Here is a 24,416-nt window from a genome sequence, read left to right as displayed (position 1 = left end):
GTCTGCTCAGAAAGAACCTTTATTCAGAGAAGTAGGGCAGGACTTACAACTTTCCTAGCTGGAAAAAGCACTTTCCAGCTAGGAGATGCTCCTTCCTTGCTAAAGACCCAGAACAGTTCTCACATTTCCCCCTTCCCCAAACAAGCTCCTGATGTGTTTGATGAAATCCCATTAACTGTATTCATGCAACTTGCTGAACCATGGACATTGGCCCACAGTGAATTCTAATAGTTCAAAGTTTGGGATCTGCACAACACATAATGAAACAGAGTCCTATATTTATTTTATTTATCTTATACTATGTATATTTATTGTCCAATTGTTTTAATATGACTGTACACCGCCCCGAGTCTCTTCTGAGAGAGGGGCGGTCTAGAAATTGAATAAAGTTAAGTTAAGTTAAGTTTGATGTAATGGTTAAAGCGCCAGATTAGAAACTGGGACACCATGAGTTGTTGTCTAGCCCAGTGGTGGGATTCAAATTTTTTTATTATGGGTTCGGTGGGGCGGAGCTTGGTGGACATGGCAGGGCAAGAATACTGTAAAATCTGCATTTCCACCCCACTCCAGGGCAAGAATACTATAAAATCCCCATTCCCTCCCGACCTCACTAACCTGCTTTCCAGCTCTGTTCTCCTGTGCAAGGCAACAGAAGAAGACCAAGCTGATCAGCTGGGAATCGGTAAGCAGTGAGTAGATGGGGAGCAGAACCAGCCAGAGGTGGTATTTGCCAGTTCTCTGAACTACTCAAAATTTCCACTACCGGTTCTCTAGAACCAGTCAGAACTGGCTGAATACCACCTCTGGTCTAGCCTTAGGCACAAAGCCAGCTGGTTGATCTTGAGCCAGTCCTTCTCTTTTAGCCCCAGGAAGTAGGCAATGGCAAACCATTTCCAAAAACGTTGCCAAGAAAACTGCCGGGACTTAGCCAGGCAGTCACTGAGAATCAACACTAACTTGAAGGCACCAAAAATTAAGCAGATCACATGGGACTACAAAGAAACCACGCAAATAAGATTTGTGCAAATGAAAGACTAAACCAGTGATTTCCTATTATGCCATTACATTGTGCAAAAGCAGTGAGAGAGCCGTCAACAATCTTCCGATTAGTTGCAAGAGATTTTAATCAGTCTTAGTCTTGATTTCAACTAGGTTAAAAGGTAAAGTTTCCCCGGCACAGGCATGCTAGTCGTTCCGGCTCGAGGGGCGGTGCTCATCTCCGTTTCTAAGCCGAAGAGCCAGCACTGTCTGAAGACGTCTCTGTGGTCATGTGGCCGGCATGACTAAATGCCAAAGGCACATGGAGCGCTGTTACTTTCCCATCAAAGTGGTCCCTATTTTCTACTTGCATTTTTACATGCTTTCAAACTGGGACAAGTAACGGGAGCTCACTCCATTACACGGCTCTAGGGATTTAAACCACTGAACCGCCAACCACCTGATCGACAATCTCAGCGTCTCAGCCACTGAGCCTAAACCTAAACCTAAACTAGGTTTAGACCTAGCTTATTAAGGCTGCTTTGGAATCTTGATTTTAGATGAAAATGTGATCTGCTAGCCAGAGAAAGAAATCCTAATTTGTCTGACTGCTTTAAAAGGCACACTGACATAAAGTATTTGAGCTGTATTCATGTCAACAATGACTGACACTGGATTTCTCTTATACTTCTCTGGGGAAGGTGAGTTTTATGTGTAAGCAGATTCTCATTTTTAAAAACCCCATTGTTTTCTATCTTACATGGGAAGTTGGCTTTTGACCCAGGAATCCCTGATTTGCTCCTGACTCTCCCCCCTCCCCCCCCATGTGTTGTAAACTAATTATTAGCAGCTTATTGAAATAGCCTTAATCTAATGCAACCAAAACTGGTAGCTAAAAGGATTCTAATCAACCCTCTGCTCAAGGAGGAGACCCTATACCATTTCAGACCAGTGACTGTCCGGTCTTTTCTTTAAAATCCCCAGTGACGAAGCACCCAGAGCGTCTGGTGGCAAGCTGTTCCACTGGTTTATTGTCCTCACTATTAATTGTCCTCACTGTTTGAATAGGTTCTAAATGGCCATCTCTTCCGTTATCACTATAGTTCAATATAGCCCTTAGCCCCAGACTTACAACCTATTTTATTCTTAATGCATGTTCATATTCAAATCAGTACGGTAGATTTCAAACCATCACAAGCCTTGTTTTCTCACGGACAAAGATCCTGCCCTGAGGCTTATTCCAGGACAGGTTCAACTCTATGTCTCTCCAGCCAAAGCTGATGAGATTTATTCTCAGGTGAGTTCGCACTGGGTGTTTTTCCCAGACCTGGTGGGAGGCTGGAGCGTGAAGGGCGTCCTGCACATCTGGAAGGCACCAGATGCTGCAAGATTGGCCATCTAAGATCACAGCCTTTGGATGCATCTAATTTTTCACCTGCCTCCTAATCTTCTTAAGAACCTTGGGAACCAAATCACTGGCTACCCTTATTGGTGGTGGGGCCTGCCGGGTTTGCCACATAAAGAAATCCCGGTCACGCGAATGAGATTCTTTTTTATATTATTATTAAATCTTCCCTCTTAATTCTCTTCTGAAAAGGTAATACCCTCTATTCCAAGACATGAACTGCTGAACCAGCTGCGTCTTTTTAGCTGAGTCTATATAAAAGGGTTATGTTTCAGGTTCTTTAAAGCCTCGGAGAGGCTGTTGTTCCCAGGCTATGAGCCTGCTATTGCTGCTTCTGCATTCCGGTTTGCTTGAAGAACGTATAATTCTTTCGGCCTCTTGTGTATTGTTTGCTGTCAAAACAGCTCGCCCAGCTCCTGTAGTTCTCAGGCCTGAACATCCGGCAAAGATTCTTTCCCATGGGGTGATATTACAAAGAGTAGTATCAATATTTATTGCCCCTTTGCTACATCTTTAATCGGCCTTCACTTGGGCTTCGGATTCCCACTTCAGACTCACGGGATCACCTGCTTCTCCGTTCAGAGTCTTGCCTTTTTCCATTTAAACAGACCCCCCCCCACCCTCCTTTACCAGATCTACTTTGCTCCCCGCATAGTTTTGCTATTGGCATCACTTAACTTCAACTTTCAGTGCCCCTTGCATTTTGTCTGCCATTTCATTGCTCTGATTGCCCCAATAAAACTTCTTCAGGTTCCTCCTTGGGCATTTTGGCACCTATGTGTTATCGTTTCTTTTCTCACCAGCACCAGAATAGTTTTTGATCAGGATCATTGGCGTCTGCTTCAGCTGTACCTAGTGAACAATTTTCATAGATCTATTGATTCCAGATCCCTTCACGTCTGCAGAGAGGGCCAAAGAAGTGGGATGGTCTCCGTGATTATACAGCTGAAGCCCTGTCTCTCGTAACAGTTCGAGTCTCACCAGCTCAAGGTTGACTCAGCCTTCTATCTTTCCAAGATCAGTAAAATGAGGAGCCAGATTGTTGGGGGTCATATACGGCTCCATAAACTGCTTAGAGAGAGCTGTAAAGCACTGTGAAGTGGTCTAAGTGCTATTGCTACTGCTGTCACTCGTCAAAGGGGCAAGGTTTTGATCATGCAATTGTGGCCACCATCTTGGCAACTCCTCCCCCATAAGTGATGCCAATCATACTTGATGTGCACGGATTTAAAATGATGAAGGCAAAAATCACCATCCTAATGCTGGAGCATAGATAATTCTCTTACATTTGCTGAATGACTTCATATGATCTACTAAACCCAAGGAGTAGACTGAGGAGCACACATATACAACCTCCTTCCTTTGCATACCGTATTTTAATCAAGGTCTGAGACTTGCTGACTCTGGAGCAATTGACATTTTAGCCTGAAGGTTAGAGTATGAAATTTGCACAGATTCAAGATGGAGGTGTACGTGTGCTCATTCAATGAGAGTGTCAAAGCATGGGTTGTGAAAGCACAGCCACTGTGTCAGAGATTAATCCATCCACGCAACATTGTGGACAATAATAGTGCTAGACTATTTGGCTTTGGTGAACCAATGGTATGGGAGCCCAACCATTATAGTTTATGATGAATAGCACCAACAAGAGGTAGTTCTTGATTTGCAAAGTTCATTTAGTGACCATTGAAAGTTACAACAGCACTGAAAAAAGTGACTTATGACATTTTTTTACACTTCTGACCATTGCAAAATCCCTATGGTCACATGATCCAAATTCAGACACTTGGCAACGGGTTCATATTTTTATCGGTTGCAGCATCCCAAGGTCATGTGTTCACCTTTTGCGATCTTCTGACAAGCAAAGTCAATGGGGAAGTCAGATTCATTTAACAACCTTGTTACTAACTGAATGACTGCAGTGATTTACTTAACAACTGTGGCAAGAAAAGTCATAAAATGGGGCATAACTCACTTAACAAATGTCTCACTTAACAACTGAATGTTTGGTCTTAATTGTGGTTATAAGTTGAGGACTACCTGTATATCTCTTTAACAGTGTTGACCATAATTTGAATGTGTGTGTGTGTGTGTGTACGTACTTACATACACACACACACACACACAGATGTCCAAAGATAATTATATGTATGTATGTATGTATTTGTGTTACAACCCCTGGTATGCCCAAATATGGGAGGGAGCTCACTACTCCCCCTTTCTGTCCTTCGGCTCACTACAGAAGACCATCCAGGCAGAAAACCATATTTTTATTTTTAATGTTGCCTTTGCTATGTTTGTGTTGTATTTGTGCTGATAAATAAATAAAGGGAGACTAGTATGGATCTATTTCAAGCTATTTAGCTCTCATCAGCTAGCCATACCCTTACTGGAATTTGAACCTGGGCTGTATTGCATATTAGACAGACGTCTTAGCCACTAAGCCACTGGCTCTCCTCCTTATCAGCTGAGCCAGGGAAATAGGTATGTATTTGTGTTACAACCCCTGGTATGCCCAAATATGGGAGGGAGCTCACTACTCCCCCTTTCTGTATAAGTGTGTGTGTGTGTGTGTGTGTGTGCACGCGCGCACGCATGTATTCAGAGATTTTCACAGGTGTAGATATGCTGGTCTTGTTGTATTCGGGTCTTTTCCCGTGTAAGATTGAGGTTGTCTTGGCAACGTTTCAGCGAGGTCTCTCTCGCCATATTCAGGCTGGGTTTGGGGCTTCAAGCGTGGCCGGAGCTGCTGTCTTTTTATAAATCTTGGTGTGTGTGTGTGTGTGGAGTGCTGGCTTTGTTTCAGTAAGTGGAATGATTGGTCGTGTGGTTGTATCTTGATTGGTAGTTTGGTGCTGATTGGTGCTGGCTGTGTGTCCGTTGTTTCGTGTTGTAACGGCCTGGGTGGTGGGTGGGGCTTGTTTTTTGACTAGGGCTGGTTCCCAGATGTATGGTAGGCGGGAGGTATCATCATGTTTATTCATGTTGTGGGGCTGTTTCTCTATTTCAATAGCTTCCATAATTATTCTCTTGTTGAAGTGTTCTGCCACAATTTGCCATTTTAAGAAAAGGAATTGTTTTACTGATGAAGTTCATACATTGTCTGAAGCCATGGTCTGGATTGTTTGGTTGTGATTTAGTGTGTTGGAAGAACACCTAATTTATGTCATCCCATTTTGACCCACAATGACTTATTTTTTAAAAAGTTGAAACAAATCACGCCCAATATGTGGATAAGTCAGCACCTCAATCGACTATTTAGAATAGAATAGAATAGAATAGAATAGAATAGAACAGAATAGAATAGAATAGAATAGAATTCTTTATTGGCCAAGTTTGATTGGACACACAAGGAATTTGTCTTTGGTGCATATACTCTTAGTGTACATAAATAAAAATAAAAGAGAATACATTCATCAAGAATCATAGGATACAACACTTAGTGAAAGTCATAGGTTACTAATAAGAAATCAAATTATACTAGGAAACAAATAAAACAATATAAATTTTAAAGATAGAAGCAATATGGTTATAGTCATAAGTGGGAAGAGACAGGTACTAGGAAGGAAGAGAAGAATAATAGTAATACAATCTTAGTAAGTAATAGACAGTGTTTTGGGAATTAGTTGTTTAGCAGAGTGATGGCATTCCAGAAAAAAATGTCCTTGTGTCTAGTTGTTCTGGTGTGCAATGCCCTATAGCATCGTTTTGAAATAATTTATGTCCAGGATGCAGTGACGTGCGGTGAGATTTATGGCTGGTGAGGCTGGTGATGGCATCAGGAAGGCGGGGAATGGGACCTCCTGCACACGTGGTCCCATTCCCCGCCTTCCTGAGTCAACATGAAGGGGACCGCGGAGTGCGAGCTGCGGGACCGCGGAGCGTGCTCCGCAATCCCCTTCATGTTGACTCAGGAAGGCGGGGAATCGGACCACGTGTGCCTTTTCCCTTTTTTTTTCTTTTCATAATGAGAGCGGTGAGGCTCTGCCTCCCCTGCCTCCCCTGACCGCACGTCCCTGCCAGGATGTGAGGGGTCTGTAGTTATTTTCACAGTCCTCTTTTTGACTCATGCAGTATACAGGTCTTAGATGGAAGGCAGGTTGGTAGCAATTGTTTTTTCTGCAATTCTAATTATCCGTTGAAGTTTGTGTCTGTCTTGTTTGGTTGCAGAGCTTTATTCAAACTTTAAATAATAAATTTATTTATTTATTTATTCAAATGTTAAATCTTGGAGGTGTTCAGAGTTAGGGCACTTTTCAGATTTTTTGAAATTTTCTATGTTTGCCTCCAAACTAACCAATATTCTATTAACCTACCCCTGCAGTAAGTCTGTGGCTGCCTATTTTGTGGGATCATAGAAAACTGGGATAAAATGTGACGTATAAAGCCATCTGCAGCTTGCTATGTAGTCCCCTCCCCAAAAAACCATTTTCTTTCCAAAAATTTTCTCCTCCTGCTATGTCCAACTTTGCCAGTTGAAAAACAGGAAGAGGCATCTGAAGAAAACTTTCAGGTAGTCCTCAATGTACCGTAATTTGTTTAGTGACTGAAGTTGCTACAGCACTGGAAAAAAGTGGACTTAAGACCCTTTTTCACACTTATGATTGTTGCAGCATCCCCATGGCCATGTGATCAAAATTTGATGCTTGGCCACTGGCTCATATTTATGACAATCACAGTGCCCTTTTGTGACCTTCTGAAGCCAGACTCACTTAACAATTGTGTTACTCATTAAATGACGGCAGTGATTCACTTAAGAAAGGTTGTAAAATGAGGCAAACCTCACTTGGTAAGTGTCTTGCTTAGCAACAGAAATTTTGAGCTCAATTGTGGTTTTAAGTCAAGGACTACCTGTGCACAGAGTTGCTACCGATACAGTTCTGCAGCAATTCTAATGCTCTCAGAATGGATCCTGAAAATATTAGTTTAGGGGAAGACATGTTTTCCTTGCTGGATGGGGAAAAAGATTAAATTTCTCCCCTTCAATTATCTTCTTTTTTTTGTTTCAATTCTTCAATTCAGCAATCTTCTGTATGTCTCATAGCAATGGCTTGGTTATCGATGGTTGTTGACAGCCAAAACCAAGCAAGTCACATTATGATTTAGGGTAGATAGCAATAGCACTTAGACTTATATACCACTTCACAGTGCTTTTACAGCCCTCTCTAAGCGGTTTACAGAGTCAGCATCTTTCCCCCCACAATCTTGGTCCTCATTTTCCCACCTCGGAAGGATGGAAGGCTGAGCCAAGCTTGAGCCTGGTGAGATTTGAACTGCTGAACTGCAGCTAGCAGTCAGCTGAAGTAGCCTGCAGTACTGCACTATAACCATTGCACCACTTCGGCTCTTAGATGTATTTATTATTTTAAGTTTATTTTAAAAAAAATTAACTTCCCTTGAGGTCATTGGGACTAATTTTTCTGTAGGCGTTTTCATACAGAATATTCTGTAGGAAAGTCTAATTTTCCTGTTGCACGCCTGATTTATTTTCTGGGACATGAAAGAATATGTGCCATTCTGTACTAAAAATCTTAGTTCTGTGGTGTAAATTTCCTGATCCAGCAGAACAGGCTAAGAACCTATTTACTGTAACCCAACAAGTCTATTAAGAAAAAAACCCATTGCAAAACAGATTGGGTTTCTTTCCCTCTTGGTAGCACACCATCTCCAGCATTTCGTGGCCTCCAGAGGCCCAAAGTACTTTCCCTTGATGGTTAAAGTTTTCTTTTGACATGACAATAGTTTTGAGGGAAACACCTACCCATGAATAGTTAGAAGCAAAGCAGTGCAAGATTCCTTCATTGATATAGTTGCCTTTGGAAACGTTGGGAACATCTAGAGCAGGGGTGTCAAACTCAAGGCTCAGGAGCCAGATAGGGTCCACAGGGTATTTAGATCTGTCCCAAGGGGCCACCCTGGAAACAGCGAAGAACCGGCCTGCAGAAGAACCGATTCTGCCAGTGAAAATGAGCTCCTGACCTCCGTTTCAGCTGCCACAGCCTCCTGCAACTCTCTGCCAGTGAAAATGGATCTCCATGGGCTCTGTTTTCACTGGCAGGGGGTTGCAGGAGGCTGTGGCAGCCATAAACGGAGCTCGGGAGCCTGTTTTCGCTAGAAGAGTGCTTGGTCCACCCCAGGTGCCCCCAACAGGAGTGGCTGGCCACGCCCACCCTGGCCATGCCCTACTCTGGCTGCTCAAGGTCAAACACAACCCTGATGCAGCCCTCAATGAAATCAAGTTTGAAACCCCTGATCTAGAGTTTGAATTGAAGGACACGACAAACAGGTGCTGCCTGACATCAGCCACCATTAGCTGCCTTGATGGATGCAAGCATCATCCGTCTCCCAAATGGTCTCCACAAGGCAGCCCAAAGTCATTGCCTGGAAACAAATGAATGAACCATGCGCTACGTCTTTTCTTTTACAAATGGCATTTTTAATGATCGAGTCTGCTGTGCCATTAAATTTTAAAGGGGGATGCATTTTACATTACACTATCAATACATGTGTATTGTTCACTCATGGCTTTTTAATGAGCTCCTGGTAAAAATTAATGGGTTTTGAAGACTTTAACAAAAATAAACAACCTCATTAACCAAATGCAAAAGGAAACTGGGGGCGGGGGTGGGGGTTAAAAATGAAGAGGAAAAAATTCCTTGAAGGACAAAGTCTCCGTTAGAAAGTCAAGAAGCAGAGCAGCTACTGAGACCTTAGAGTGGGAGAGTCACCCAAAGGGAAATTTTGATGGAATTCATAGAGTTCAATCAACCCTACCGCTACAAGATTACTGGAAAAACACAGGCTGTCCTCAATTTAGAACCATTCGTTTAGTGACTGAAGTTACAACAGCACTGAAATAAGTGACTTATGACTGTTTTTCACACTTACGACCATTGAGGCATCCCTATGGCCATGGGACAGCAAAATTCAGACATTTAGCCACTGGCCTATATTTATGATGGTTGCTGTGTCCCAAGGTCATGTGATCAACTTTTGCGACCTTCTGACAAGCAAATTCAATGGGGAAGCCAGATTCAGTGAACGACCAGGTTACTAACTTAACAACTGCAGTGATTCACTGTGGCAAGAAAGGTCATAAAATGGGGCAAAACTCATTTAACAACTGTCTTGCTTAGCAATGGAAATTCTAGGCTCCATTGTGATCATAAGTCAAGGACAACCTGTAAGTGAAATGGGCATCTAAACTACATTCTACATTTGGAAAGGAGAAACTAACCCCAATTGGAAGCTTCTGTAAGGAGCGTACAGCTTTTTTCAAGCCTACAATTATCCCTGAATTTCCCTTGGCTTGCAGAGGCCACATTCTAACAAGAACAACAGCAAAAACTCCTAACTTTGAGTGTAAGTTTGATGTAAATCTAAATAATCAATTGATAGGTTTAGTCCCATGAATGTAATCTTTTTTTTCTTCCATCATGTTCAATATTGTAATTTAGTTGCAACAGGGGGGGGGGGTGTTATTAAAACTATATGCAGGGCCATTTATACAGCTCTTGGTTGTAAACTCCGGCCCTAATTTTATGAATTTTGAACTTCAACTCCCAGAATTCCTGCACCAGCCATGCTGGCTCTGGGAATTCTGGGAGTTGAAGTCCACAAGTCATAAAAGAGACATAGTTCCCCACTCCTAGAAGAAGACTTTGCTGCATGTAGATGACTTTAAACAAACATATTGTTGTGATTTGTTATTTGAATTACTTGTCTATAAAGGTTTTTCCCTGAGTAGGGATGAAAGATGAAGCTGAGTAAATGATTCTATTGCTTGTTGCTTCATACTAGTATAAATTATTTTGCTTTATTTTTTTCTTTCTTTCTTTTAAATTCCTCACTTTTTATGCTGTAAGAGAAATGCTTGGCATCCCATCCAGAGGTGGGTTGCTCCCGGTTTGGCCCGGTTTGGTAGAACTGGAAGCAGCGGTCGTGGGAGGCTCCGCCCACCTGCCTGGACGCTTCTGCGCATGCACAGAAGCGTTGCGCGAGCACGAGCAAACTGGTAGTAAAACGGTTAGCAACCCACCACTGATCCTGTTAGATACCAGAATCAGTTACAATGGTTTACACCAAGGTCCTCTGTCCTCCGGCGGGAACAGAGATTCAACCTGATTGGTCGAAGGGTCTGACAGCTCCCTATAAAAGGGCTGCTGTCAGACTGAACCTTCGCTGGATTGTACATACTTGTTTCGGAGTTAATAAAGAGCTGTTGCTGCCTAAGCCTGCGTATGCCTTTCCTTTACCCGATCTAACAGATCCCATCCCATACTTCTATCGGGATAAAAGTATTATCTTTATATTGTCAAGATTAATGTTAAACTAATGTCTCAACCAGCCAGATTAAATATTCTGATATCCCACTGATGTCTACGGATAAATTATGATCCATAATTTAGCTAATGGAGTTCTATAAAGTTACTTTAAGTTTCCTATGCCGCCTGGTGTGTTCACATTTGCTAATAATCATTTTGATGCAGAGATTTTTCTACCTTAGAAAACTGTACAAAAAGCCAGAAACATTTGAAAGTAACTGAATGGGGCGCATGTGTTCAAACCAAAGAAAACATTATAGTTATCTGACTCTCCAAAGTAAAAGTGGTATGCAAGGTTTTTATTTTTGTTCTTTCAAAAGGTTGCAGAAAGGCCATTTATATAGTCTGAGAGTGATAACTGTATCAGCTGTCTATTTTCTAACCATGGTAAAGTGTTTTTTTTTTCAAGAATGTGAGTAACGGAGAAGATAAATTCCAGTTCCTCTCTCTCCATTTCATATCTTCAACTGTCTTTTGTGTGAAAACATTCACAAGAAAGGAAAGAGAGATTGTGGTTCTTGTAGAGTCTCTCTGTCTTTCATAAGACTTTTATCCATTTTTACCTAGTCATGGTGCAAACATTATTGATTCCTTTTCATTCGTTCGTTCGTTCGTTCATTCATTCATTGATTCATTCATTCATTCATTCATTCATTCATTCGTTGCCTCTTAGAATGACTCTGGGTGGCAAACAGAGGAATTATGACATAACAAGTCAAAATGGCAAATCAAACTATGCAAAAAAAAAAAAAGACTGCCAAACAGGAAGACAACAAACACAAAAACAAGAAAAGCAATCCATGGTAGGTATTGAGGCTCATCTAAAACATGTCCTCACAACCTCCTGCTTCAAGTAGATCACAGTGATGTTGTCTTTACCTCATTCTCAGTTTACGAATGAGATATGCTTACGTTTTCCATAGCAGTACCTGCATTAAAATATTTTTTTATTCCTTGTTTTAAAATATCTCAGGATGTTCTGTAACATCTGTTTTGTCACCCATAACTTTGGAAGAATATTAGGTGACCGCAGTTACTGGAATGGAAGCAACAAAGGCAGGATGGGTGAAAAACAACTTCAAGTCCACCATGAGGAAGAACCTTTCGGTCAGACAAATCAAACAGGAAAAAATTCTGGGTTAGTGAAATGCTTTGTTGTGCGTCATAGTGATATCTTACACATTTACGCTTTATACTTCCTACAAGAAAGCAAGCACTAGTCTTTAAAATAATGGTTCTATTTGTAGCATTATTAGTACATTTTAAGTATGGAAAAAAAGAAAGAAACAAAGAAAGAAATGAAAGAAGGAAAGAAAGAAGGAAAGAAGGAAAGAAAGAAAAAACAAACAAACTGCAGGAAGAATGGAAATGATAAGATAAATAGTTATTATTTCTAATCATAACCATAATATTACTGCTGATGGATTAGAACTGCCTTGAAATCTTATGCTTTTAAATGGTAGTGAATTTTCAGCCTTTACAATCAAACAAGACCCTTTGTTGTTTTCATGCTTATCTGCACATTATATTATTTATTTATTTATTTGCTTTCCCCAGATGTGCTCAGGTGTGCCTTTCCCCTATATAAAATTCTGCTTCTGCCCCCAGGTTTCTAGGAATAAATTTATTGAATTGTATTTATTTGTGCAGCTGGGGTAATGGAAGTAAGTGTCCAAAACCAATGAAGGTTTTAAAAGACTGAAATGCTTTAAGTGAAGTGGATTTCCAACAAAAGGAAAGTAAACACTTACATACATAAAATCATAAATCAATTTGAAGATCATAAATTTGTTCACATTAAATCCAGTTTGTCCGTTTCTGTAGAAGAAATTAATAATATACTATGGGAGCGGATGTATGCTTTGGTCATGAAAATATCTACGGAACAAGTAATTGAAGAAATATCTAAAGGAAAAAGTAATCATAAAAGATGGTTAAAATTGTTCTCATGTACTCAGAAGTGACATTTCCAATTTGGTGTGATGCCTACAAGTATATTGGGTTCTAGATTTCCTAGGCAATTAGCAAGGAATTATGGGATATAAAATCCATTTGGAGAACCCGATTAGGATCCACTGCTCTAGAAGTTATGATCCAGAGTGATGGATTCAAATACCAAGAAGTTGAGTTCAGTGGAACCTTAATGGGGTTTCCTGACATTCACCCTGGAAAATAGTAAACTTGCCATCATTAGACATTATTAAGCAGTGGCTGGTCAGCAGTTATTAAGGAATATCAGAGAAATAGATATTTTGCTCTCTTAGTAGGTAGATTAACTTTCACTGTACAAATCTTAGCATTAAATGCATTATGTATGGTTCTTCAAATACTTTTGCTCTATGCATGTGTCAGAGAATAAATATTAGGGGTTCGAACTACATGGTATTTACACATAGTAGAGCCGTGGTGGCGCAGTGGTTAGAGTGCAGTACTGCAGTTAGAGTGCAGGCTACTTCTGCTGATCTGCAGTTTGGCAGATCGAATCTCACCAGGCTCAAGGTTGACTAAGCCTTCCATCCTTCCGAGGTGGGTAAAATGAAGACCCTGATTGTTGTGGACAATATGCTAACTCTGTAAACCGCTTAGAGAGGGCTGTAAAGCACTGTGAAGTGGTCTATAGGTCTAAGTGCTATTGCTATTGCTATTGCTAGTATTGTGTGGAAATACACTGCTTTAAAAAAAAGCAGTCCTGATTAGAAGAGCTATTGAAGGAGAAGTTTAAAATTTCCAGTTCTAGTTGTGAAGTTCATGCCCAAATTCCCTATGCTGCAGCTATCCCTAGGAGTTGGTAGCATTGCTTTGTACTTAACCAGTAGAGGCCAATTGGGAATTCGTAATGGTGCTAAGTACTACTTTGAGAGCAAAAGAGAAGGGGATAAATGTGAGAGAGAAAGGTTACATGTCAGCACCAGGCTTAATCTGGATCGGGTTGTTCTCCAGTAAAACCAACACACTTGTACAGAACCTCATTGTGTGAGGAACATGTAGTTCAACTTGCAGATATTAGGCCACCTTTCACTTCCTTGTGCGATTTTACATTGTCCTTCAAAAGAAACAGAATTAAACTAATTAAATAGGACCAAAAAAAGAAGAAGTAGAAAGAGCATGAATCATGAGAGGTATGGATTTCAAGGAAAAACCAGATGACATCAAGGACTGACACGGTTATCTCTAGAACAGAGAAGATGGGGAAAGACCTAAGTGTATTAAAAAAAATTATCTATTGCATACAAATGGCTCGTGCAAAGATGCTCCAGTACAAAGGAATCCTTAACTTAATGGTTCTTAAGCAATCCTCAAAACAGTCCATCAGGCGCCAGCACTAGGCGCCAGATTAAAACGTTGCTTCCCTTGTCTCAGACATTAAGCGCATTTGAATTATTAAGTCCTGTGCATTGATACCTATCCTAGTTCAAAAGGATCCCTTTTAATTGTGCAATTTTATATTTGTGATGCTACTTTCTTACTGCTACTAATGCTTCTTTTTAAAATGACCTCGAAGAAGAGTTGATCCAAAAAGTGGAATCAAAAATAGTTTTGCAAAACAGACCAATTTCAAAGCTGGCTTTTGGGTTTCACAGCTAAGAAAGGGTGTGGGGAACCCTTCAGAAAGAAAGCCAGCTCAAAGGCCCTTGTTCCCAGAAGGTTTTTTTTCCCTAGTGTTTCTTTTCATTACATGCAGTTTTGTTGTGTTTCCTGACTGGGACAATTGAGACACACAAATTTAATGTTTTAAAATACCTGGAAAATATAATTAAAACAACTAAGTTAAATGAGAGTAGTTCGGGGGGGGGGGAATTAAATTTCCATCCACTGTAATGTACAATAAATCTTTTGTTAAATAAAAAACAATCTTCAAAAGTAGTTAATATATTGTCTTGCAGTGTAACAAAGGACACATATCTAAAACCAGTCTTTCTGCAATTAGAAATAGATACATTCTTTTCCTTGAATCATCTTACCTTGATCTAGTTCCTTCCAGATGTGGGTACAATGCAAAGTACATGAATAAATGCCAAGAACCATGCTTGTTGTGGAACATTGGGAGCTGAACTCCTTTGGTAAAAACCAGATGCAGAATGACTGGTCTTTAGCGAAGTGTCAACCATCAAACCCAATTGGTTGCACTTCCCATCCTCAACACCAGTTCATGTGGGTTTCTAAGAGGGCGAAACACGTGCTCAGCAAACCAGTTGTTAAACTGGTAGGATCCCACCCCTGGTTATAAAGCACTGTGAAGCGGTATATAAGCCTAAGTGCTGTTGTTATTGTGAAACCTGGATGGCTGTGCAGTATCCTGAAGTTGCCCATTCTTTTCATCTATACGAAGATGTAAGGTTGTACCAAGACATTTTGTGGCCTGAGGCAGTACAACAAATGGCCATCTGTCCATCTGCATCCACCAGCTGCATGAGATGTGAGACAGAAGTCCACTGCTGATCTCCAATCCCAACAGTTAAAAGAAGAAAACAAGAATCCCAAACTGAATGAGTGAAGGAGCTGTTTCAGGTATGACGCTGGCCATCAAGGCATGCTTCATTGACAACCCAAATCATACCTGAAACAGCTCCTTCACTCAGCCTCTTGGGAGGACTACTGAATATCAGCATTCTGTTAACGCATGATGCCTTTTCTGGAACCAACATTGCCTGCTCAGTCTGCTGGGCAAGGCACTGTCGCACAAACCAGAGTTGTGCTTAAGGCACAGCGTCAGAAGCAGCAACAAATATTGGCAACTTTCTTCCTTCCCGATCCCACTCCCCCAGTTTCTCCTACAACCTCCCAGCCTTGTCCTACAGCAAGAGCAAGGCTGCATACTGATGAGACATGCAGTTAAGGAAGGTATTTCTGAGCTAACTCTCAGATGGTGGCACCATATACACCAGCAATATATTCTCATCATCTCCCCAAAATCAGTGGAATGCTTCTATGGCCTCCTTCCATTCATTTTGCCTAATCGAGCCGAGGGTGTTCATTCTTTGTTTACTTTAATACAGTATACTGAAGGAAGACAAAGTCAACCATCTCCTGCTCTTTTTATGTTTTCCATTAAATGTTCTGAATGACTAGACAACAGCGTGTATAAAAAGCCCTCCCCGGGACAATGTTAGGCGGGCAGCCATTATGTTGATTTACTTTGGACCATTTTAAGTTCAGGCAGTGGGGTAAAGCCTTGAAGAGCTTGAAACCTCTTTCACTTGACTGTAATAAATTCTGCACATAGCTTTAAAGATAGAGCAAAATAGCTAGTTTAGCGAAAGTAGAGGGTGGAAGGCGAAGACCTGGTTTTGTATTCCACTCTGGTGAAAAACAATAGATGATGGGAAAGTTCTCCCGAAGGTAATCAGAGGAAAAGTTCACCAGCATCGATCATGGGCTGTGTCTGTGAGGCCTGCTGGGATAGGGGGGAGGGACATAAAGGTGTCAGCAGTTGAGCCCATACTGTAAATCACAACCATGTGAGTGGAGAGAAATGGCCAAGCAACCGAAGGGGGGTGGGGGGGGTAAGGCCTTCGAATTCTACTTCTTTCTTGATGTTTAGGATGTATTCCTTCCTTAACCCCGACTCCTTCCTTGTGACCTGGGTAATGCTGGGTTTTGTGCAGAGCATTTCTTATTAGCTTTCATGTCAAGGACTATTTTTCAGGTTCAGAAAAGGTGAAAAGATGAATGACCTACAGACCACCAAAGTTTCCAGGGATGTGTGTAGGCGTTTGCATTTGTTTTCTTGGAGTATTTTGCCATTCTTTTTTTTTTTTTTTTTGCTTCCTTTTTCGATTAAATGCATGGAAGAAAAAATCATTAAAAAAAAAAAGAAAAATAAATTAAAGCACAGAATAATAAGACGATTCTAATGGTGGCCTCAGAAAACGTATAGATATGATTGTTGGATTTTATGAACCGTTTTTTTTTAAAAGGGAAGTTACATCTTTCACTCTGAAATCTTCTGCACGCTTACCTGAAAATAAGTAAGCAGCGTACAACACTTTTTAAGTGTACATTTTGCAGATGGAATATGTGAATGAGACGAAACCAGCATATAGGCACATCATCCACAACATATTGAATTGACTGAAAATCTCCTGTTGAAGTATTTCATTCTAAGATAGAACCAGTTTGGTGTGGAAATTATCTCATCAGGCTGGAAACTGGGAAACCATAGGTTCTAGTTCTGTTTAAAGCACAAACCAGCTAGGTGACCTTGGGCCAGTCACCCTCTCTCAGCCCTAGGAAGGAGACAATGCCAACCACTGCTGAAAAACTGCAAGAAAATTTGCCAAGGAAATTGCAAGAGACTTCTCCAGGCTGCCTCCAAGAATCAGGCAGAAGAAAGCAACAATCAAAAGTGATTTTTGAAGTGCTTGGAATCATTGAATCAAAGCAGCTGGCTCCAAATTGATTCAGAAAGATGCAGATTCGGAGCTTTAAAAAAGGAAACAAGTATTTTTAAACATTTCAGACAAGAGACAAACAAGCCTTTGAAAGGCAAAGTTCACACCACCTATTATCCATAAAGTACAGCATGTTGAACACACCAAGTCCTGTAGTAGAGTTCATAAATATGAGGGGCACTCACATACCACATCAGTTAAAACTAAACAAGCAATATCATAGTGTCTCTCTCCAAGAATATCTACACAACCTTACTATGTCTGATATAGTGGGTACATTCCAGATCCCCTCCCTTAAATGCTGTCATCTGATGGGATCTTGGAGGCATGTTTTATCTGTAATCACCCCACCCCTTTGGAGTCGCCTCCCACATGAGATTCGAAAGTCTCTATTTTTTAACCTTCCAGAAGGCCATGAAAATTTGGCTCTTCCCCCAAGTGCTGGGCTAGGATGGGAGTTGAGTTAGGAAGCTAATAGCACGGTTCGTCTGGCGCAAAGTGGGAGGGGTGGTTTTGTTATTATTCTTATTTTTACAGTTGGTTTGAGCTGCCTAGGATCATTATATGAGGTAGGCAACCATATAGGTTCTTTAAATAAATAAACTAGAACTGTATCATAGCTTTGGGTTATGTGTGAATAAAGTCAGTATGATTCCAATTTTTAATATACTCTAGAAAGGATATTTTTTAAAAAACCCTTCTTTACTTAGCACCGTACAAATTACGTTCATTTATGGTGTTTGAGAATTGTGAGAGTTCAAATCCAAAGCTCCAATACCAAGCAGATTGAAAGAACCTTGTTACAAACTGTAAAATCCATCTTCACGTTCTTTGCATTAATATTCTTAGGAGCGAGCCAGGTTGTACTGAGATAAATTTCTAAATAGAAACAATGCTGTTATCTTCCTACCTTAAAGTTGTATTATCAGACTTTTCCTTTGTTAAATGCAGATTGGAAACCTCTGTTAACTTCTTGCATAAAACCAAAAACCCTGACATTATTATGCTTGCTGGATTATTAGAAAAAATAATTTTAGAACTGAAAGTTATGTTGTAACTTAACGCTAAGAAGTCAGTGTAAATTTATACTTATAACTATTGTAAAATCTGAAATCATTTACCAGTATATTTGTTTTTTTCTTTACACTTGGCTTTGTTGTCTCTTTATTTTTTTCTCTTTTTCACCTCTTAATTGTTACTTTCTGTTAATTTTTATTCTTCTCATCTAACTTTTAATAAAAATTGTCATTAAAAAAAGACTTTTCCTATATTTGCTCTAAAAAGATAAACTTGCACACTCTGCTAAACATGTAGTTGGTAAATTTGTAGCTTGCCTGGGAATAGATAATTTATTTGCCGATGTCTTATGAAAATTCTTTGGCTTAGCCTTAGACTAAGTTTTAACTATGGGTTCTTGGGTTGTTTGTCCACATATAGTCTTATGAAAACAACAAAGTAGACATGGAAAAACTGCTGGTCTTCATTAGCCAAATTCAATGGACAAGTTAACATTTTGATTAGCAGAACCATTAAACACTATTAATCTGAGCACTTTCGAAGAACCTCTGTTCCATAATGCCAAAAGAATATCAAGGTTATTCACCTTCCAAGGAACATATGAATGACTAGACATCTGGTCTGCTCAATCAAGATACTTCTTATCTTCTACAGTCTCGGTTATCGCAAAATGTGCCCCTTTCATGTTTTAAACTCATTGTAAAACTCCAATGCCCTTGAGCGAGGTTGAATTTTCCGGAAACTTTCAGAAGTCTCTGGGCCATTCAGATAAACAAGGTTGTACTGAGTTCATTGGGAATTACAAGTCTGTGTTCTTTCTTGCAAATATTAATCTCCTTTGTAGGTGACAGATAGCTTTTGAACGGAGCCTTGAAGTGTCCAATGTAGACTTTTTTTTAAATTTTGCTGCCAGCTACTTTTGGAAATAAAATAGGTTCAAAGTAATTAAAAGACTGATCATTATATCCATCTGTTGCCATATGGAAACAGTTAAATATTTCATCTCAAACCCATCCATGAAGTTGCAATTATTTCCCTACCATGATTAAGATTGCATAATTCATGCAACTTTTCATGTCATCATTTTTCATGTTGATTTATTAAACACTTTGGGCACCCTGGTCCTGAAAATGGCTTTTTCTGAGTTTGCTGCCATTTGTCTTCCTGATTTTCCATCCATAACATTAATGACTTCTGGACGTAAACAGAAAGATACTTTTATGGGTGATCTATATAATGTTTGCATGTATAAATAGGAAGGGGAAGATAATTTGAGCTAGGCTGGCTGCCAAAATTGCCCATCCATCCCCCATTTTCTAGATGCTTCCCCCACCTACCTTTGAAGTTCTGCAGAAAATATAACCCATCCTTGTAAAGCACTTTGATCTTAAGAGATTTTTAGCCAGGAATTACTACACCTATTGAACTGTTACCCACTCCATGTAAAAGGCAGCAATTGTTAAAAGTACACCTATATGCAAAGATATGTGAGATAATCACAATTTGTACATAATGTAATTAGCAGTTACATTCTTGAGCAATAACTGTATTAGACCATCATAGTAAAAAAAAAAAACTACAAAGAGATCTGCACCATCTTAAAGATAAATGAATTTCTGACTGACGCCATCATCATCACATGCATGAAACAAATCCATTCAGTTGAAAAACGTTGATATAGCCTCAAATATGCACTTACTTAAATACACCTTCCCAAGTTAGCTAAATTCAGGAAGTATGGGATGGTAGAGATATTAATGCTTATGTTTTTTACAGACCCCTCACATCCTGGACATAAACTGTTTCAACTTCTACCCTCAAGACTACCCTATAGGCATTGCACGTCAGAACAAGACACAAGGATAGTTTCCCCACCACCACCATGCTAAACAAATAATTCCCACAACACTGTCAAACTATCAAGTAAGACTGTATTACTATTAGTCTTCTCATCTTTTCTATTACCTCTCTCCTTTTCTACTTATGACTACAACTTTGTTGCTTGTATCTTACGATTTATATTGTTTCATTCGCCTGGTGCGCCAATTGCGACCCCTTTTGGACCGGGAGGCCCTGCACACAGTCACTCATGCGCTGGTGACGTCTCGCCTGGACTACTGTAATGCTCTCTACATGGGGCTCCCCTTGAGGTGCACCCGGAGACTGCAGTTGGTCCAGAATGCAGCCGCGCGGGTAATTATGGGGAGATCGAGGTTCTCCCATATAACACCGCTCCTGCGCGAGCTGCACTGGCTTCCTGTGGCCTACCGGGTGCGCTTCAAGGTGTTAGTTACCATCTTCAAAGCGCTCCATGGCATAGGGCCTAGTTACCTGCGGGATCGTGTCCTGCCCCATACATCCCTGCGACCCATTCGCTCACACAGAGAGGGTCTCCTCCGGGTGCCGTCCTCTAGAGATTGTCAGAGGGCGGTGCCCAGGAGTAGGGCCTTCTCTGTGGCGGGCCCTACCCTTTGGAACGACCTCCCCCAGACATTAGAACAACAACTGATCTCCGCTCCTTCCGCAATAAACTGAAGACCCACCTGTTTCGGCTAGCCGGCCTGGCATAATTCGACAACTTTTCCACCCCTAGGTCATTTTTAATTGTCAATTTTAGTTTTTAAACTATTAATGTCATTGGGGTTTTAACCTTGTTCAGTATTGTAATTATTTATTTATTTTTTACCTCCTCTGTATGACACTGTGCTGACTGTTACTTGTGTACGTCGCCCCGAGTCCCTGTGGGGAGAGGGGGCAACTAATAAGTTTAAATAAATAAATAAATAAATAAATAAATAAATAAATAAATAAATAAATAAATAAATAAATAAATAAATAAATAAATAAATAAATAAATAAATAAATAAATAAATAAATAAATAAATAAATAAATAAATAAATAAATAAATAAATAAATAAATAAATAAATAAATATAGTATCCTAGTGTGATTTATGTTGGTTGCTTATTTAGCATCCTGTGACTATCACTAAGTGTTGTATCTTAAGATTATGATGAATGTATTTTTTATGATGACTATGATCATGATTTATCACTTGTTGTTTGTATGTACACTGAGAGCGTATGTAGCGGAGACAAATTCCTTGTGTGTCCATCACCCTTGGCCAATAAAGAATTCTATTCGGTTTGCATTTAAATGGTTACTTGCAACCATGCGTTTTAGCAAAATACATATAAAATTTCAGCAAAGGTATCAATTTAATACGTCCCCTCTAATATTAAAAGTGCCTTTTGCTTTGTATCTTCCTTGCAGCGCAAACAGTTGCACTGTTTACAGCAAGTCATTGCAAACAGTGCAACTGTTCTTTTATGTTAATTTTGGTGTTTGAATTTTTAGGGGAAGTGTGTGCATTTTGTGTAAAAGAGAAGTGTGATTGCACAACGTTGTGTGAGGAACCCCTGACCTAGAGGGAAATGTTCCCCATAAAGATTAAACTGGCTTCCAAAAACCATCAGTAAGCCATCACAGAAAAGAAGATCTAAGGAAGAAATAATTGAAGCGTTGTTCCATCTTCCTTTTATGGGGTAGACTACTGCTACTGCTGCTTCTACTATTACTATTAATAGGATCATCCGCAGGGAATGATCAAAAATGTCAAGATTAGCAGCCCACCTGTGCAATCAAAGCTCTGAAACATGTATAAAACAGGGTGACTTTTGATCAGATCCTCATGGATGCCATCATAATTGTTGATCACACTCTGTGGATACCCCTGGCTATTGCTATTTACCCTAGGACTATAATAATTAGACCAGGAAACCCATCTATATAATATTTCCCTAAACTGGAAACTCCAAGATTAAAGAGAAACAGACCCTCCAATTACAAGAAGGGAATTATATGGGCAATAGAAAGCATTTCTACTACTAGAAAGCATTCTAGAGATAGTAGTCTTTACATACCACTTGTCTCTCCATGAATGTAGCTACATATTGTATTTTGGCTTCTGTTTACATATCTACCTGTATATCTGTGGTTGGATGTACTCAAGTGATGGCCCACAAGTTATGTAACTCTCGATCGTATATTATAAAATAGTCACCACCCCGAGTCCCTTTGGGGAGAGGGGGCGGTATAAAAATCTAAATATAAGTAAAAGTAAAGTAAAGTTTGTGAAATCAAAAGTTCTCCAAACTTTAAAATTAGCTGCATGCCATCAGTTAGTATTTTGTTCTGCTTAGAATAAGTGTTTCTAAAACAATTCAGGATGTTTGAGAATGAGGCTTTTCCTGATGAACTGTAACTCAGAGAGAATTCTTGTCTGTCCAGTAACCTCATTACCTATTAGTAAAAGTTTGCAATACAGAAAAGGTTTCACAGTATATTTCTGCATATTTCATTCCTGAACCAAGTCAGTCTGGTCCCTGTCATCTCAATCTCATCACTATGCTCCTCAAAATAGGTGGGAGCAGAACAAAAAGTTAGCTAGACCCAGAGCAAAAGCAGAATTTGATTTATTCCAATTGAACCGTTATCGGTATCCTCCGTGTATTTATTAATGTCTCCCTTCTGAAAATTAAAAATCACTATTTGGTGGCAACATTTGGAATAGCTCCAATAACTCATGCCAACGGCTTGGCTGGAGGAAGCAGATGGCTGGTTTTGGTGTCCCAAGTGTAGAAAGCACAGATTACGGTTTAAAGTAATTCCAGGGAGATAATTCATTTTTTGAAGATACTATTTAATATTTTAAGTATGGGAGATCAGATCAAAGGCTGGTGAATTCAGTTCTCTGCTCTCAGAAGTCAATCTTGGAGAGCATTCAATAGAAGTCATGATTATGTCATGGTGTGTGATGTCACCTTTTACCACCCTTGTAGATATCAATGGTAGCCAACTGCCTATGGGAAGCCCATAACATGGATATGTATCCTCCCATTTCTGTTTCCACAACAGTTGGTGTGAAGATGTTTGTATGCTTTTATCCTGGAATATGTTCCTGACTTCACTAGAAGATGCAGAGAACTGCCCTTTCCACGAATATATTTAATTTCTTTTAACACTGTTCAAATTGATGGGTCTTACTACATCTTGCATTGACAGAGTTTACCTGTGTTAAATGGTGTTTTTATCTGTGTGATAAAGTTATGTAATCATGATAATATTTAAATAATATAATAATCATTTAATATCATTAAATCCCAAAACTCAGACAGAGGCAGACAAACTTTCTTGATATCATGGCTTTACTTCCTCATCTTTCTACTAAGTTATCAGATCTTGAGTATTGTATAAACTCTATTCCATTATCTTAATAATACTGGCCGCTCTTTTCTATACTTTTTGAAGTTCTACAATATCCTTTTTTTAGTGTGATGATGTAACTATATTTAAAAGGCAGGGGCAAACTTTCCTGTGGATTTTAGTGTTGATCCAAGAAAGAGAAGACTGGATTTTTTTTCCAAAACATTTCATCCTGTGTAAAAATCCCAAATGTTCCTAAAAAATAAAATCAATGGCAGAAACGTACGGTTAGTAGGTGGCCTCAACAGTTGCTTTGAGTATGCTAAAAGCTTCTCTTCCTGTGGAAAAAGAAAAATCATATCTGCCTAGCACGCTTGAAATACTCAATAGTTCAACAGATCGTGTTTTATTTACATGGACGGAATGATGTATGGCGAAAAACTCTTGTTTTTTTTAACTATTGACCCAGCTAAATTGCCTTCGTGCTAACGTTGAAGTGCTTAGCGAAGGCCACAACTGCAGTTGAGGTAGAAATGTTGACTGAATGTATGTCTTTAAGGTTAGCCAAGGTTCAGAAGGTCATTCCCGGGCCATTTTATCCATCTCAGGCACACATGTACCATATGACCACGTTTTTTATTTACAGCCATAAGCTAGGAAGGAAACAAAAAGATTCCAGGGTAGGTGAAGGACATATTAAAGCCAATAGGATGAAAATCTGTTGACCTACAACTTAGTAGTTCAACTTTCTGATAAAGGCTGACCCAAAAGAGACTAGATGTTCATGGCTTTTTTTTAGAAACAGAGAAAACAATCAACCTTATCAACCTGAGCAAACACCACCAAAGGCATGCATGGGATCTTCAAAATTTTGGTAAGCAAACAGTGGATTAAATAAGAAACCCACATAACTCCATATCAGCTGCTTTCAGAATACTGTACCCATCAGTAGGATATTAAGAAACAGCATACTACTGCTTCTGCTTCTGATACTCAGTTATGTATTACCTGCGTTGACCAGGTAGCTTCATATAGTTGCCATGAATGAAAACTAGCCATTCATAGAACCTCTCCGTGGAATTTATCTCTCTTTTA

This window comes from Natrix helvetica, assembly GCF_964273705.1.
Source record: "Natrix helvetica genome assembly, chromosome: 5".
Classification (NCBI taxonomy): Eukaryota; Metazoa; Chordata; class Lepidosauria; order Squamata; family Natricidae; genus Natrix; species Natrix helvetica.
Note: the sequence above shows the minus strand (reverse complement) of the source record.